Source organism: Oncorhynchus clarkii, unplaced genomic scaffold (assembly GCF_045791955.1).
Source record: "Oncorhynchus clarkii lewisi isolate Uvic-CL-2024 unplaced genomic scaffold, UVic_Ocla_1.0 unplaced_contig_634_pilon_pilon, whole genome shotgun sequence".
Classification (NCBI taxonomy): domain Eukaryota; kingdom Metazoa; phylum Chordata; class Actinopteri; order Salmoniformes; family Salmonidae; genus Oncorhynchus; species Oncorhynchus clarkii.
Window position 1 is genome coordinate 2,793 of NW_027258871.1, and position 18,953 is coordinate 21,745.

Genomic DNA, 18,953 nt, shown 5'->3' on the forward strand with positions numbered 1-18,953 from the left:
TATTCCTAACTAACTGACTGGAGCTCAAATGGCCAACAGATTAATATATCTCTCCGAGTAAGAAGGTGTGGCAGTAGAGGCACGTAAGCAAACAAATAGGAGGACAATATTTGCGTCACGTGAGCAGCTCCCGCTGTAGTGGCGCAAGTGTGGGAACTACACTGTTGCAACCAGTGTATCATCATTTCAGTGGCGAACCATCATTCAGGGCAGGCGGGGAAGACCCTGTTTCGATTAAAGTCTTAATCAAAATTACGGATTGCCTCTTATCCGCTCGTCATCCCTTATGCCATAGTTTGTACCCCTTATGCCATAGTTTGTACATTTCAATGCCATAGTTTGTACATCTCAATTGTCAGTAGAAACCACATTTGTTTAAGTAAGTCAGCCATATCAGCTATGTTTTTTTAAGGCAGTAAATGAGGCTAAATGATCTGTTTTGCTGCCAGACAAGGCTCCGCTGAAAGCCAGGTAATTTGTCTGATTTTCTGTAACAATGGTATGGGTATAATAATGCATTTTATTTTGTAAAGTGGTTTCTTGCATCAAACAACAATAACAACAGTCACCTTGTCTGAAGGACAAATGGATAAACAGGTTAATGTCAAGTCCTGCATGTTTTTTTCAAAAGTCTCAGAATGTAGGTCTACATTGAACACCACACATTGGCTGCTACTGTAGGCTGAATGATAGAACAGCTATTTCCATGTCAAAATGTTATGGGATGCATTTTCTCCATTGTTTTTGATGGTAGGCCAATCTAGAAGGCCTACATTATGATCAAATAGCCATAGTAACTTGGCCATTGTTAAAACTGATCTTAAAGCGAGTACAGCTGCATTTTCACAGTGTTGAAGTTTGCACTCAGCAGACCTGAAATTTGAATTTTTTTTAGGGAACATTGGTTGCAACACATATATGCCTACCTGCAGCCTGCAGGCACACTCAGCATCTCTCTGGAGATATTGCATTTATTGCTTTTACTGAGCTTTGATGACATGTCATTTTATTACTTGTGATAAAGTAGTAGTCGTTTTACTACAGTAGACAGGCCCACCTCTTCTCTATTCAGTGAAACAGCTACAACAGCAATTTAAAATAACCACAGCAGAAAAACAGTTCTGCCTTTAACTGCCTGTTTTTGGAACCTCATTTCTTCCCTGCCCATGCTGGGTCAACCTTTGGACTCATATCCCAGGGATTACATTGATTCATGTTGTGCCCATTCCTTATTAACCCGGTGTGAAATGGAAATGCTTTTTTGCATATCCTACAGAGAATGGGGTCACAGCCAGGGATCAGCTATTATTGACGGCAACACTGGAGCAATTAGGGTTACGTGCTTTGCTCAAGGACAGATTGATAGATTTTTCACCTATTTGGCTTAGCAACTCAAACTAGCAACTTTCGGTTACTTGCCCAATGCTCTAATGCCTCGATCACACGACACTATCTTTGCAATTTGGTACACCAGAGGTACATTCATTTCCCCTGGAACGCTGCAGTGCGTTCCGTGTGGTGAAAACCTTGGATTTATCCAACGATTACATCAAACTGTATGTGAAGACGGCCTGACAGAAATGGTAGCAGAAGGTGAAGGTTGAACTTTTGTTGAAAACACATATCCAGATGATGCTGTGTCAGTGGAGGCTGCTGAGGGGAGGACGGATCATAACACTCCATTCCAGCCTGTTATTATAAGTCGTCTTCCACTCAGCAGCCTCCACTGTGCTGGATAGCGTTTGGTGCAATGACACTGTAGGTGGGTTCGAGGCGTAACCACTAGGCTACCTGCCGCCAGTAGGGGAGGAGGCCAGGAATGGCCTGTATTCATAAAGCAGAGGTCATATAAAGAGAATGAATCAAATGATGGCATAATTGCAAATGGACAGGTTTCTCAAACTCGGCCCTCGGTACAAGGGGTGCACGTTTTGGTTTTTGCCCTAGCGCTACACAGCTGATTCAAATAATCAACTAATCATCAAGCTTTGGTAATTTGAATCAGCTGTGCTATGTTAGGGCAAAAAACAACATTTCCACCCCTTGGGGTTGTGAGGACGGAGTTTGGGAAACGCTGCCATTGAAGCAAAGCAGGAAGTAAAAGCAGAAAGTGTACCCATCAATATGTCATGTGATTTGTTGATTAAACTCAACTGACATTAGAAAAAATACATTATATTCCACGAGTCACATCAGTTAACATAATTTTAATGAACATTCTACATTTCCATGGAAATGATTGCACGGGCACCATTGCGTGTGCACCCATGACTTTACCAGTCAAAGTGCCAGGGTTAGAAGTTGCAAGCCCGCTCTGTTCATTCTATTTCTATGGCAGAGGTAGCTGAACTTAGTTGTAGCAGGGACTAAAGGTTGCCCTATTGCCTGGGGAAAGTGACCTTAGCAGTTAGGCAAGTTGAGCCTGTTCTAAAGGTTTTTCACTGAAAACAAAACTAAGGAATTCCAGTAGGTGTTGCCTAAAATGGATCATTCTGGTTCATTCCCATTGTTTAAGTGAAAGATGGACAATTTATGGCACCCGGGCAGGTTGAGACTGCCCCCTGGGCAAAAACTGCTTGAACATTGTTTCCACATTTCAACAACAATCAGGGTGTAAAACTGGTTGGATTTGCAGAGTCAACTTTTAACCTGAATCCAATGACATGGTGAAATGTTGATTTCACGTTATTGGTCTCCTAGCTAAAGCCTACAGAGCCTAATCAACCACGTCTCTCAACAACCAGCACATCATTGTTTAACGTCCATTAAGGTAGCCCCCTGTACCTCTCTGATTCAGAGCAGTTGGGTTAATCAGAGTGGTTGGATTAATCAGAGCGGTTGGGTTAATCAGAGCGGTTGAGTTAAATGCTGAAGACACATTTCGGTTGAATGCATTAGTTATAAAAAATCTTTGATTCCGTTGTGCAACTGATTAGATATCCCCTTTCCCTTTAACTCTGAACGTGGTTTCTTTCTTCATTCAGGCTCCTCTCCGGTCGTCACTAGTTACCACAGCCACAACTTCATAATTATGGCTTAACCTGTTTCTACAATTGCTCTTCTTAAAATCTGATTAAAACCTGACCCTAACCACACTGCTAACCTTGAATTAAGACAGAAGCAATTTTAAGTTAACCAATTTTGCACTGACTGTGGTTACTAGTGACAACCCTCTCCTGATTGCTTGCCTCGTGAGAGACACATTTTCATGGAAACCAAGATTGTGTTTTAATAAAAGCAGTTTAGTTTTCCTCTAAAACTAGCTAGAAGGATCCATTCTATAACTAGTTAACAAAACTATTAGCGTTACCTGTAGTAGCCTAGCTAGCGAACGTTAAACATTTAGACTCACTGAATAAATATATTTGGCACAGGATAAAGATTAAAACGATCTGCTGAGGCTAAGGGAGGCCAAGTAATGTTGGCATTGTTATGTTCGTCGTAAGGAGACCAAGGTGCAGCGTGGTATGCGTACATCGTTCTTTATTAAACGAATGATACACTGAACAAACTAACAAAAACAAACCGTGAAGCTAATATGAATAGTGCAGACAGGCAACGAAATATAGAATAAGAACCCACAAATAACCTATGGAAATGGCTACCTAAATATGGTCCCCAATCAGAGACAACGATAAACAGCTGCCTCTGATTGGTAACCAATTCAGGCCACCATAGACATACATAAACCTAGACTTACAAAACCCCTAGGTATACAAAAACCCTAGACAAGACAAAACTAACATATCCACCCTAGTCACACCCTGACCTAACCAAAATAATAAAGAAAACAGATCAGGGTGTGACAGGCATATTATTTTTATTTCCACTGCTGGTGATTGTTCACAAATGTTTGTGGTGCAAATGTCATTCTCAAAGTCCCAGTTCAGTCAAACTATATTTTTGATGTGTTTTATATATACACAGCATATATATTTCCACACTACGAGTTAGGAATAATACTGAGAAAATTATGATAATGCCTTTTGAATGTAAGAGGTGTTTGAAAGGCCTGAAATTTCAGCTTATTCTTCTTGATCTGGTTGGCGGATTGCATCAAACTTTTAGGTGCATACACTGACACCTACTGTACTGGTATGTGAGGCCATTCATGGCCTACCTATATTACATTAGTCGATATGATACCTGTATAAATTCTAACGTAACCTCTTCCCACATCTCAACAGTCTAAACTAACAATCTCTACCCACATCAGTTACCTGCTTCTTGTTTATCTAATTGATTAGCTCAAACAGCGCAATTAGCCATGTGCTCACCTTCCTTTCACCAACCGTGAGGCCATTCACGGCATACTTTGAAACAATCCTAGTTTAAATTCCAACATGACTTCTACCCACATCTCAACATTCTAAACTCTAATATAACCTCGACCCACATCTCAATTTAATTAAACCAACCGCAGCCTCCCAGTGACTTGGATTACAGGCAGGTGCCACCGCAACCATCTATTTCAGCCTTTTTTGGTGGGATGGAGTTTTGGCCTGCCAGGTGATAAATTAACTAATAGACCAATAAGAAAGAGTTCCAGAATTCTTTGCCAATAACAGCTATACTGAACAAAACTATAAACTCAACATGTAAAGTGTTGGTCCCATGTTTCATGACCTGAAATAAAAGATCCCAGAAATGTTCCATATGCACAAAAAGCTTATTTCTCTAAAATTGTGCACAAATTAGTTTATATCTCTGTTAGTGAGCATTTATCCCTTGCAAATATAATCCATCCACCTAACAGGTGTGGCATATCAAGAGGCTGATTTAACAGAATGCACATTACACAGGTGCACCTTGTGCTGGGGGACAATAAAAGGCCACTCTAAAATGTGTGGTTTTGTCACACAACACAATGTCACAGATGTCTCAAGTTGAGGGAGCATGCAATTGGCATGCTGACTGCAGGAATTTCCACAATAGCTATTGCCAAATTGAATGTTCTGAAACAAAGCTGAACATTTTTCAACTTCTTTCATGGCCTGCATGTTCACCAGACATGTCACCACCCTTTGAGATGCTCTGGATCGATGTGTCAGCATGTTCCAGTTCCCGCCAATATCCAGGAACTTCACACAGCCATTGAAAAAGAGTGGGACAACATTCCACATTCAACAGCCTGATCAACTCTATGCAAAGGAGATGTGTCGCAATGCATGAGGCAAATGGTGGTCACACCAGATACTGACTGGTTTTCTGATCAAATGTATTTAAATTCACTGATTTCCTTACATGAACAGCAACTCAGTAACATCTTTGAAATTGTTGCATGTTACATTTATATATTTCTGTTCAGTTTACATTGAAACCTGCCTGTCTTTTTTAGTCCACTGCTTAACATTGTGTGTGTATAGAGTGAAATTCATATTTAAAGACATTGTAACCGTTCTTTGCATAATGTTCAGCCCTGCTATAGTAGTTCACTAAACTACAGAGTATGTTGTCCATTGAAGTTGTTGTCTCTGGCTTTAAAAAAAATATATTTTCAGAATGAATAATAACATTTGTGGTCGTTTGAAATGGTCTGATCCACCTTAGGCCAGGAGTGTTTCCAATTCACATGACCCGACAAGAAAACCCCCAGCCCTATAATCATAGCACAGGTAATAATATTTTGTCATAGCCTACGAATAGGACCCAGAGTTTTACCTGACCAGGTCATGAGGCCATGCTCCTTATAGGACACATCACTGCACCCATATACTCTTCTGTAAACTGGTCATCTATGTATACCCACAGCAAGACCCACTGGTTGATGCTTATTTATAAAACCCTCATAGGCCTGACACCCCCTATCTGAGATACCTACTGCAGCCCTCATCCTCCACATACAACACCAGTTCTGCCAGTCACATTCTGTTAAAGGTCCCTGAAGCACACACATCCCTGGGTCGCTCACCTTTTCAGTTCACTGCAGTTAGCGACTGGAACAAGCTGCAACAAACACTCAAACTGGACAGTTTTATCTCAATCTCTTCATTCAAAGACTCAATCATGGACACTCTTACTGACAGTTGTGGCTGCTTTGCGTGATGTATTGTTGTCTCTACCTTCTTGCCCTTTGTGCTGTTGTCTGTGACCAGTAATGTTTGTACCATGTTTTGTGCTGCTACCATGTTGTGTTGCTACCATGTTGTTGTCATGTTGTGTTGCTTCCTTGCTATGCTGTCTTAGGTCTCTCTTTATGTAGGGTTGTGTTGTCTCTCTTGTCTTGATGTGTGTTTTGTCCTATATTTATATTTTATATATATTTTTATTTTTAATCCCAGCCCCATCCCGTAGGATGTAAATAAGAGTTATTGTTCTTAACCGACTTGCCTAGTTAAATAAATAAAAAATTAAACATGAGATCAGGAAAAACTCAAGCCCTCAGAAAATAAAATATACATTTTGCCACACCACTTCTGAACCTGTGGTGTCACCTCTGCATAGTACAAGTGGGGGTGGGCCTTTCCTCTTTTGAGACAGAGTCCACCGGTATATATAAAACCCTCTTAGGGTCGACCATGCGGGGAACGTGGGCGCCTCCCGTCGAGGCGGGAAGGGAAAGGAGGGGCGCACCAGGGAGAGAGAGCCGAGGTCCCTTCTCAACACTCCCACCGAGCCGTCCTGGTCTGCACTTAGGGGGACGAAGGCCCAGTCGCGGAAATCCAGGGGTTCCGATTGATGGCAAAGCATTCGAAGTATCGATGATCAATGTGTCCTGCAATTCACGAGTTCTCGCAGCTAGCTGCGTTCTTCATCGACGCACAAGCCAAGTGATCCACTGTTAAGAGTTTTACTCTTTTGTTTTTTTGTTTTACGCAGAGTCTAGTGGCTAGGCGGAGTTGGGGAGGTTGCCCTCCTTTCCCCCGCCCGCCCTTCGCCAGAGGCCACAGTTCACAGAGCAAAAAGGTTTGAGGTTGTTCTCTATTGTTAATGTATTGTTCCTCAAGCAAGGGGGAGGCCGATGACATGCGGATTCCCATCAGACCAACACCTTGAATGCATCTCACTTGAAGTTTCCAGTCGTCTAAAAAACACTGTTTTGCTCAAACATGCTTTACTGTATTTATACTTGGGATATCACTTTTCAACAGGAAAGTTCAACAGTTTCTTGAGGACGGTAGGCGTTCAAGGAAGTAGCTTCATACTGGAAACTTATTTTCAGACCATTAAATTTGAGGTAAGGAGAATGATTCATCCTCTTCCACCATGTCTTCTTCCCCGTAGAGAACTGTCAGGCATTCAAGGAAATATCATCAAACTGGCAATTCCTTATTTTCAGACCATAACATTCAAGTTAGTGAGACTGATTCATCCTCTCCCTCCACACCCCACACCCCACCCCTCCTTCCCCCAAGCCATCCCATCCTTCCTTCTTTGTGATAGTCTTTTTATCATCCTGACCAACAAGGAAGATCTCTTTTATTTTGGCTCTGTCTCTAAGGATCACAACAACCTCACATCCACAATGTGTGACTAAGGTTTCTGGCAGAGCAGTCAGAGGTATTGTTTTTTAAATTATTATGATGACAACATGGAATTTCCTGATTACCAGAGAGGAAAGGTGTGTATTTCTTGTATAATGCAGTATGTCCAGTACAATAGGGATATTCTGAGGTGAGATCAGGCTGTTAGGACAGCTCTATGAGGTGAAAAGGAGACTGGAGTACCACTTTAAATGCACCATTTTCTAGCAGACACATTGACAGGTGACAGCAGAGTTCAGTGGGATTGAGGCACATGCTAATTAATATGGACACAATATTTTTAAACAGTGCCAGTGGGAACACACTAATGTCAGAAAGCTAGTAAGGATGCAAAGACTATACAGAGTTACACATAATGTGTGAATGTGGTCAGGCACTGAACAATAAGACAACATGAAAGAAGGACATTTCTGCAGACTGAACAATAAGACAACATGAAAGAAGGACATTTCTGCAGACTGAACAATAAGACAACATGAAAGAAGGACATTTCTGCAGACTGAACAATAAGACAACATGAAAGAAGGACATTTCTGCAGACGGAACAATAAGACAACATGAAAGAAGGACATTTCTGCAGACTGAACAATAAAACTGTCACGCCCTGACCTTAGTTATCTTTGTTTTCTTTATTATTTTGGTTAGGTCAGGGTGTGACAAGGGTGGTTTGTTTAGTTTTTGTTTTTTGTATGTCTAGGGGTGTAGTCTAGGTGTTTATATGTCTATGGTTGCCTAGATTGGTTCGCAATCAGAGGCAGCTGTTTATCGTTGTCTCTGATTGGGGACCATATTTAGGTAGCCATATTCCTTGGGTATTTTGTGAGTTCTTGGTCTATGTTTAGTTGTCTGTCTGCACATTAGCGTCACGGTTCATTTTGATAGTTTGTTCAGTGTTCTTTCTTTAATAAAAGAAGTATGTACGCTTCCCACGCTGCGCCTTGGTCTCCTCCATACAACGAACGTGACAACATGAAAGAAGGACATTTCTGCAGACTGAACAATACGGCAATATTATTTTGGTTGAAATTGTTGTGTTTATTTTTTTTCAGTGTACATTGAAAACGGTCTTTTTTTCAAGTTCACTGCTTAACATTGTGTGTGTAGAGTGGATTAATATTTATAGTAATTGTAACCATTCTTTGCATAATGCTGGAGGGTGGGCCTTTCCTATTTTGTTCTCTATTGTTCCTCAAGCAAGGGAGGCCGATGACATTCAGATTCCCAACAGACCAACTCCTTGACTGCATCTCACTTGAAGTTTCCAGTTTTCTAAAACTGTTTTGCTCAACCATACTTTACTGTATTTATACTTGATATCACTTTTCAACAGGAAAAGTTCAACAGTTTCTTGAGGACGGTAGGCGTTCAAGGAAGTAGCTTCACACTGGAAACTTATTTTCAGACCATTAAATTCGAGGTAAGGAGAATGATTCATCTTCCACCACACCCCATGCCTTCTTCCCCATAGAGATCTGACAGGCATTCAAGGAAGCAGGAAATTCCTTTTCTTTCAGACCGTATAATTTGAGTCATGGAGTGTGATTCATCCTCCACGCCCCCCCCCCCCCTTCCTTCCCCCATGCCATCAAATAAAATGTTATTTGTCACATGCGCCGAATACAACAGGTGTAGTACAGTGAAATGCTTACTTACGAGCCCCTAACTGACAGTGCAGTTTCAAAAAAATACAGAAGAATAAGAGATAAAAGTAACAAGTAATTAAAGAGGAGCAGTAAAAAATAACAATGTATATACAGGGGGGTACCGGTACAGAATCAATGTGTGGGGGCACCGGTTAGTTGATCTAGTATGTACAGTGCATGCAGGTAGAGTTAATTAAAGTGACTATGCATAGATGACAACATAGTGACAGTTGGGGGGAGGGGTGAATAGTGGGTAGCCATTTGACTAGATGTTCAGGAGTCTTATGGCTTGGGGGTAGAAGCTGTTTAGAAGCCTCTTGGACCTAGACTTGGCGCTCCGATACAGCTTGCCGTGTGGTAGAGGACAGTCTATGACTAGGGTGGCTGGAGTCTTTGACAATTTTCATGGCCTTCCTCTGACACCGCCTGGTATAGAGGTCCTGGATGGCAGGAAGCGTGGCCCCAGTGATGTACTGGGCCGTTCGCACCACCATCTGTAGTGCATTGCGATCGGAGGCCGAGGAGTTACCATATCAGGCAGTGATGCAACCAGTCAGGATGCTCTCGATGGTGCAGCTGTAGAACCTTTTGCGGATCTGAGGACCCATGCCAAATCTTTTTAGTCTCCTGAGGGAGAATAGGTTTGGTCATGATTGTCTTGGTGTGCTTGGACCATGTTAGTTTGTTGGTGATGTGGACACCAAGGAACTTGAAGCTCTCAACGTGCTCCACTGCAGCCCCGTCGATGAGAATGGGGGCGTGCTCGGTCCTCTTTTTCCAGTAGTCCACAATAATCTCCTTCGTCTTGATCACATTGAGGGAGAGGTTGTTGTCCTGGAACTACACGGCCAGGTCTCTGACCTTCTCCCTATAGGCTGTCTCGTTGTTGTTGGTGATTTTTGTTGTTTATTTTTATTTTATGATGACAAAATGGAATTCCATGATGATCAGAGAGGAAAGGTGTGTATTTCTTGTATAATGCAGTATGTCCAGTACAATAGGGATATTCTGAGGTGAGATCAGGCTGTTAGGACAGCTCTATTTTTTTTTCAAAACATTAACGTAGAATATTTTTGATGTCATGGAATTTCAAGTGCCTCAGTCAGTCACATTGTATGGCCTCAAGTAAACAATTCTGTCAGTAATAGTTGCTTTTTGGGCTTGATTTTTCCTCCAGTTTGTCCTCCAGTGATTTTGGAACTTTTCCTGTTGAAAAGCGATACCCTAAGTATAAATACAATAATGTACACACGCTAAAGGTTAACACTTTTTTTTGGAGCAAAATAGTGTTTTATAGACACATCTGCAAACTTCAAGTAGGACAGCACTCAAGCAGTTGGTTTGTTGGGAAGTCGTGATTTCATCGGCCTCCCCCTTGCTTGAGTTACAATAGAGGGATCATAGAGAACAAAAGAGGAAAGCCCCCCCACTTGTGACTTACTGTACCTGAACCACCTATTGAGATGTGCCCTTTGTTGAGTTAAACCGGTCGTTAAATGAGATGAAAAGGAGATTGAAGTGCCACTTTAATTGCACTTTTTTCTAGCAGACACTTATTTTATTGGTCACATACACATGGTTAGCAGATGTTAATGTGAGTGTAGTGAAATGCTTGTGCTTCTACTTCCGACCATGCAGTAATATCTAACAAGTAATCTAACAATTTCACAACAACTACCTTTGTTGGGAAAATGATGATTAAATGACTGAACAAATCATTTTAAATGGAACTGTAACTAAGTAAAACTTATACTCTGTTTTATTATATCTGATTAACAATAAGAGTTCATAAGAAGGGATTGTGAGACACGGACAAGGAGTAATTAAAGTTAATGACACCATTCCAACTAGGAAGAAATTAATGGGTTGGGGACTGTGTAAACAAATAAGGTCGTTAACCTAACGTTTAACCTACAGAAACTTAGCTCTGGGGTTTTTAGATAAGGCAGTGAGTGCATTCCTAGGTTTTCTGTTAATTAAAACTGTCAGCTGAGTGGTGATCGATAATGTTGAGGGGTCAAAAGTTACCTGGGAGTGTGTTGGTAAGTTAGAATGAACTTACTTCTGTTACCTATTATTGAAAGACTGGTCTGCGTCTATTTTATGCAAACAAGAATCTTAGAAATTCTCATAAAATAGATTAAGGGTTTTCAATTGATGAAAGCACATTGGCATAATTAAATTACACTAACACCTTATACACAAAAGTGTAAAGGAATGAATAAGAATATGCACATATAAACATATGGATGTGCGATGGCCTTGCGGCATAGGCAAGATGCAGTAGATGGTATAGAGTCCAGTATATACATATGAGATGAGTAATGTAGGGTATGTAAACATTATATAAAGTGGTATTGTTTAAAGTGACTATTGATACATTTATTACATCCAATTTTTAATTATTAAAGTGGCTAGAGATTTGAGTCAGTATGTTGGCAGCAGCTACTCAATGTTAGTGGTGGCTGTTTAACAGTCTGATGGCCTTGAGATAGAAGCTGTTTTTCAGTCTCTCGGTCCCAGCTTTGATGCACCTGTACTGACCTCGCCTTCTGGATGATAGCGTTTGAACAGGCAGTGGCTCAGGTGGTTGTTGTCCTTGATTATCTTTTTGGCCTTCATGTGACATCGGGTGTGGTAGGTGTCATGGAGGGCAGGTAGTTTGCCCCCGGTGATGTGTTGTGCAGACTGCACCACCATCTGGAGAGCCTTGCGGTTGAGGGCGGTGCAGTTGCTGTACCAGGCTGTGATACAGCCCGACAGGATGCTCTCGATTGTGTTTTTGTCAGGGTTTTGGGTGACAAGCCAAATTTCTTCAGCCTCCTGAGGTTGAAGAGGCGCTGTTGCGCCTTCTTCACCACACTGTGTGGGTAGACCATTTCAGTTTGTCTGTGATGTGTACACCCAGGAACTTAAAACATTCCACTTTCTCTACTGCTGTCCCTTCGATGTGGATAGGGGGGTGCTCCCTCTGCTGTTTCCTGAAGTCCACGATCATCTCCTTTGTTTTGTAGACGTTGAGTGAGAGGTTGTTTTCCTGACACCACACTCTGAGTGCCCTCACCTCCTCCCTGTAGGCTGTCTCGTTGTTGTTGGTGATCAAGCCCACTATTGGTGTGCTGTCTGCAGACTTTGATGATTGAGTTGGAGGTGTGCATGGCCACGCAGTTGTGGGTGAACAGGGAGTACAGGAGACGGCTGAGCACACATCCTTTTGGGCCCCAGTGTTGAGGGTCAGCGAAGTGGAGATGTTGTTTCCTACCTTCACCATCTGGGGGCAGCCCGTCAAAGTCCAGGACCCAGTTGCACAGGGCAGGGTTGTTCTGCTATCAGATGAAGCACAGTGATCTGTTGTGTAAATTAACAAAATACCTGGCATTGTATTCCCATTTGAACTTTTCTGTGCTTTATCACTGCGTTTTCAACCATTTAAGATATTTGAGTGACAACTAAACCAAAAATGAGACATTGTTTTTCCATTGGAATTTGCTTGTGCTTTTAGATGTTTGAAAGCATAGTGATAACACATTGGAAATTCAACTTTTGGCTGACTTTTTGATTGGGTGAATAAAGGTTGACATGTCATTGATCAACGTCCCTACCAAATATTACTCAAATTTCCATGATGAAATGACATGGTGTGTCTAATGGGAAAGGCCCATTTCGGCAGTGCAAGTGGTGAGATTGCAGGCCGAGGTTTCACTAATCCCCACTGCTACACATATTCACTATTTTGCATTGACATTTTGCCAAGGTTCAGGGCCAAATTAGTAAGCGATTGTGAAAGGTGCTTTAGCATGTGAAATAAAAAAGGTTGCTTGTTTTTGCTCTTCAGTGAAAATGTCTGGCCGTCAACCTCCCTCCAACCTTCATCCTCCCTCCATTTTTCTGCAGGCTCTCACTCTCTCTCACTGTGGAATTACAGACGAGGGCTGTGTTTCTCTAGCCATGGCTTTGAGTTCAAACTCAACACACCTTAAAGACCTGGATCTGAGCTTCAACTATCCAGAGGAATCAGGGGTAGAGTAGCTATCTGCTGTACTGGAGGATCCACACTGTAAACTAGAGGGACTTAGCTGAGTTATGCATAATCTGCATTCATATTTTAGGGAATATACAGTTTGCGCAAAAATAATATTGGAGTAATCACTAAACATGTTGAGCACAAATAAGTGACGTCAGGAAGCAGGTGCAGTTAGTGAGTTTAATAATAATGATTCAAGAGAAGTGTCTGACATAGAAACATAAGCAATAGTACATGGTGACTGATAACAAAAGAGTGCCATTTTAAAGGGTAGGTAATCAAGGGAGTAATCAAGTCCAGGTGTGACTGACAAGACACTGGTGTGTGTACTGATGGTTTCCAGGTGTGCGTAAAGATGGGTTGCCAGGACCGGTGGTTAGTAGACCCCCAATGCACGGCTCCAGCCGCAGGACGATACTGGCCAGGAGGACTGCCCCGAGAGTCCATGAGTGATCTGACGGCATAAGCGGGGCTCCCCTCGATGTACAAGGGAGGCGGAGGGGTGTTGTGGGGGATGGCATCAGCCAGGGGACCGGGAACCACTTTCCTGAGGAGGGAAATGTGAAAAGATGGTGAGATTTGGTAGTTAGGGGGGAGTTGTAATCTGTAAGTTACCTCGTTGACCCTCCGGAGGACCTTGAACAGCCCCAGGCGAGTGGGAGGTTCCTGGTGGAGAGCCAGGCGTGATCACCAGGATGGAATAAGGGAGCCTCACTGCGGTAGTGATCCGTCTGCTCTTTCTGATGGCAGATAGCACGCTGGAGCCTTACTGCGGTAGCGATCCGTCTGCTCTTTCTGATGGCAGATAGCGCCTGGAGCCTCACTGCGGTAGCGATCCGTCTGCTCTTTCTGATGGCAGATAGAGCGCTGGAGTCTCACGTGGGCATCGTTCCATACCTCTTCTGCGCAGATAAACCACTCTTCCACCGCAAGAGCTTCGATCTGGCTCAAGAGTCCATGGAGCCAGGGCTGGCTGATAACCCAGAACACACTGGAAGGGAGTCAGCCCAGTGGAGGAGTGTCGCAATTAATTCTGGGTGTATTCAGCCCAAGGAAGGAATCGGGCCCACTCCCCCTGCCGGTCCTGGCAGTGGCTCCTCAGAAAACTCCCCAGATCCTGGTTCATCCTCTCCACCTTCCCGTTAGACTGAGGCCGGAAGTGAGGCTGACCGTGACCCACAGCTTCTCCATGAAAGCCTTCCATACATGTGATGTGAATTGGAGGCAACAATCGGAGACGATAACTTCCACAAAGTCCTAATGCCGGAAGACCTGCTGGAACAGTGCTTCAGTGACCTGGAGAGTGGTATGGAGACCAGAGAGAGGGATGAAATGGCATGATTTAGAGAATCTGTCCACTATGACCAACATGGTTGTAAAACCACCGGAAGAAGGGAGATCAGTGACAAAATCAATGGACAGATGAGACCAGGGACACTGAGACATGGGAAGGGGAAGGAGTTTCCCTACTGGAGTGTTCGGGGGGATTTGGATTGGGCACATACAGAACAGAAGTTGACATAACGAGTGACATCCTGCGCCAGTACTTTCCAGAGATGGACTGAATGGTACTTGGATGTCCAGCAACAACAGCTGTGTGCGCCCAGGTCAATAGCCGATTCCTTATCCCCGTGGGAACGTAGGTGCACTCAGGAGGACAGGTGGCAGGTGCGAGTTCCCTCTCCAGGGCCTGGCGAATGTCCACATCTACGTCCCAGAGCACGGGGGCTACGACTCGAGGGGGCGAGATTATGGGTGCACTCAAAACAGGAACCTCCCCCGAATCATAGAGACAGGACAGGGCATCGGCTTTGATGTTTTTTTTTAACCTGGGCGATATGTCAGCGTGAAATCGAATCTGGTGAAGAAAGGGGCCCATCTGACTTGGCGCGGGTTAAGTCACCTCGCTGTCTGTATGTACTCCGGGTTCCAATGGTCGGTGAGAATGAGAAATTGGTCCTGGGTGCCCTCCAGCCAGTGTCTCCACTCCTCTAATGCCAGCTCCCGATCGGCAACATTATAGTTCCTCTCTGCAGAAGACAGCTTTTTTTAGTAATATGCAAATGGATACAATTTTGGTGGATTACGTTGACGTTGGGACAGGACAGCCCCAACACCTACTTCTGAAGCGTCCACCTCGACCATGAAGGGCAGCGTAGGATCTGGATGTTTAAGCAACAGGGCGAAGGTGAAACGACCCTTCAGTATGCTGAAGGCTTCGTCAGCTGTAGAATTCCATCCCAACTTCCGGGGACCACCCTTGAGGAGAGAAGTGAGAAAGGCGATCCAGCTAAAGTTCTTTAATTAATCGTCGGTAGAAGTTGACAAATCTCCAAAAATGTTGTAACCCCTTTATGGTGGTTGGGGCTGTCCATGACCTGACAGCATCCACCTTCCTCTCATCCATCATGACTCCTTGCTGGCCGATCTGGTAACCCAAAAAGGAGACCTCCTCTTGATGGAATTGGCACTTCTCTACCTTGACGTACAGGTGGTTGGCCAGGAAGCGTTCCAGGACTACTCGGACTTGAGCGATGTGCTCCTCCAAGGTAGCTGAGTAGACCAGGATGTCGTCGTTTTAGACGAAGCATGTCCCGGAACACCTCGTTGACGAATGCCTGAAACACTGATGGAGTATTGGCTAATCCAAAATGGCATCACCAAGCACTTGTAGTGACCAGACATTGTGCTCAAGGCCATCTTCCATTCATCCCCCCGCGGATCAAATTGTAGGCACTCTGCAGGTCCAACTTGGTGAAAAACCAGGCCCCGCAGAATTGTTCAATCGTGGCCGGCGCAATCCTCCGTCCTTCTTGGCCACGAAGAGAAGCAGGGGAGGTGGATGTGTGAATGAAACCCTGCTGGAGAGCCTCCTGGATGTACTCCTCCATCGCCTTGGTTTCAGCCACCGACAGAGGGTAGATGCGGCTGCACAGAGCCTGCAAAACAGGTCGATGGCACAGTTCCATGGGCGATGAGGAGGGAGACAGGTGGTGCGGGTCTTGGAAAAAACTCAGGGATGTTGGGCTGAAGGGCAACCACAGGACTCTCAACCGATGTGGAACCACAGGGAAAGGGTAAAGTGTAAAAGGGAAAACTGTACTCTGCCGTGGTCTGGCCATCCTGCCGTAGTTGGAGCAGGCGCTCACCCCCCTCTCTGCCCTCTGGTGGACGGTGGAAGACTCCCCTGAACAGAGCCATGAACCGCTTAGAGGAACCCAGCTCTTCCTCTCCTCTGTCCCAGACAGCCGTGGCCCACTCCAACACCCGTCCAGTCAGCAGAGAAATGACCATGTCAACCTTGGACCTCTCGGTGGTGGGGGCTCCCATCTGATGAGCGAAATAGAGGGAGCACTGAGCTAGGAAGCCATGGCATTTCAACCCAGCTCTGTGCGTAATGATGGTTGCCAGGTGTACGGTTAGTACTCTCTCCATACGTATGGTATTTAAAAACACGTTCATGTATATAGAGCAGTGATCATAATTCAGTTGTTTGACTGTTGCATTCTAAACACATTTCACAAAATGTGATTAAGTGAATTGTTTCAATAAAAGTGCCCTGGCTCCGAAATTCCAGTAATACCAATGTTAACCACACATTTGCCAGATAAACTGTGTGTAAAATATATGCTCACAGTTCTGGTTTTCAACTTTCAGTATTGACCGTCTTGGATCAAGCAGGGAAAAATGGAGGCTCTTGAAATGTAAGCTATATTTGTATTGTTTTATCTGTGGTGGTTTTAAATCTGTGAATCAAGGCTCTACCAGCCAGCAAACTTTCTCTGCCTCTAACTCCAGTCCTTCCTACCCCCTCTTTCATTTACAGATGCATGCCAGCTTACACTAGATTCAAACACAGCAAACAAAATGCTGCGAATAAGTGAAGATAGAAGAAACGTTGCAAAAACAAGGGAGGTGCAGCGATATGCCGATCACCCTGACAGATTCAGCCTGGCAAATGTACAAGTGCTGTGTAGAGAGAGTCTTTCTGATCGCTGTTACTGGGAACTTGAATTTGGTAGTAAAAAGACTAAGATTGGAGTAACGTATAGAGGGATACCAGCCTAAGTTGGTTAGGCTGGAATGAAATGTCATGGTGTTGGTACTGCACAGATGATGGAGGTTTCTCAGCAAGACATAATAGAGAAAGGACTCCAGTTTGTGCCCTTCCCACAGATTCTAACCGGGTGGGAATATATTTGGACTGGCCTGCTGGCACTCTGACTCTGTATAGTGTCACCTCTGACATGGTGACTCTCCTGCAGACATTTCACACCACTTTCACTGAGCCCATCTACCCTGCATTTTCTGTAGTTGACACACTTTGCCTCTGTCCCATAGAATCTACCAATGAGACACATGAATATGCCCAATAAGGAGCCAGTTAGGGTATTTTCACATATAATTTGGTACCCTGATCTGGATCCCTATTGGGCAATCATAAGAGCTGGAAATAACTTTTTCAGGATGGACTTCACAGGAAGCACTTTATATATGTTATCATGCTTGGTCAAGAAGAAACATTTCATGTCCAGTATATGGGGAAAAATGGGTATTGTTTCGTATTTTATACTTTGTCAGTGTAGATTTGATATATGAACATTTATATTTATAGATGTTATACTCTGTCAATGTTAATGTAAATATATATTCATATGGACAGTTATTAGATTGGAAGTGGATGTATTTGATCCACAACAATAGTTTAAATCATTATGTGACGGTAGAAAGCAAAGCTCTTTTGATATGCTGAAGGAAATAGTAGGCTAGATTGTTTATATTATCTGATTTTCAATTAAGACATTCTTTTTTAACCTACATTTATGAAGCATTAAGAGCTTGCAATCATACTTAATAGATTCACATCTGTAACAGTTAGCTGCAAAATGAACATAAGCAACGACAGGTTCAGGAGCCAAGCACAAACCAAGTGCAACATTGCATCATTATAGTGGTCCTGTATGACTCAGTTCGTAAAGGCATGCAATGCCAGGGATATGGGTTTGATTCCCGGGCCACCCATATGTAAAATGAATGCACGCATGACTGCAAGTTGCTTTGGATAAAAGCATCTGCAAAATGACATGTATTACAGTAATAGTGAGACATCAAAACTATGAAAAAACACATATGGAATCATGTAGTAACCAAAAAAAGTGTTAAACAAATCAAAATATGTTACATTTGTGATTCTTCAAAGTAGCCACCCTTTGCATGGAAAATAAAAAAAATGATGTATATTTGTATTCGTATTTGTATGTATGGATCCACTCTTCCTGGAGTCCAGCAACTTAAAGGCAGTTATATACAATTGAGAAAAAATAAGAAACCTGCACACTACCCTTGCTTGTATCACATTGTGACGGAAAGGAAATATAACCATTTTTCAGTGCGGCCTTACAGACCTCGTTTAGTGCGGCCCTACAGACCTTGTTTAGTGCGGCCCTACAGACCTCGTTCAGTGCGGCCCTACAGACCTCGTTTAGTGCGGCCCTACAGACCTCGTTTAGTGCGGCCCTACAGACCTCGTTTAGTGCGGCCCTACAGACCTCGTTTAGTGCGGCCCTACAGACCTCGTTTAGTGCGGCCCTACAGACCTCGTTCAGTGCGGCCCTACAGACCTCGTTTAGTGCGGCCCTACAGACCTCGTTTAGTGCGGCCCTACAGACCTCGTTTAGTGCGGCCCTACAGACCTCGTTTAGTGCGGCCCTACAGACCTCGTTTAGTGCGGCCCTACAGACCTCGTTTAGTGCGGCCCTACAGACCTCGTTCAGTGCGGCCCTACAGACCTCGTTCAGTGCG

The 18,953-nt window shown here is 43.6% G+C and overlaps 1 pseudogene; it reads right to left on the reverse strand.

Annotated features, from left to right (window-relative positions):
• Positions 1 to 6,642: 6,642 nt before the first annotated feature.
• On the reverse strand, positions 6,643 to 6,790 carry LOC139399003 (5.8S ribosomal RNA; annotated as a pseudogene).
• Positions 6,791 to 18,953: the final 12,163 nt, after the last annotated feature.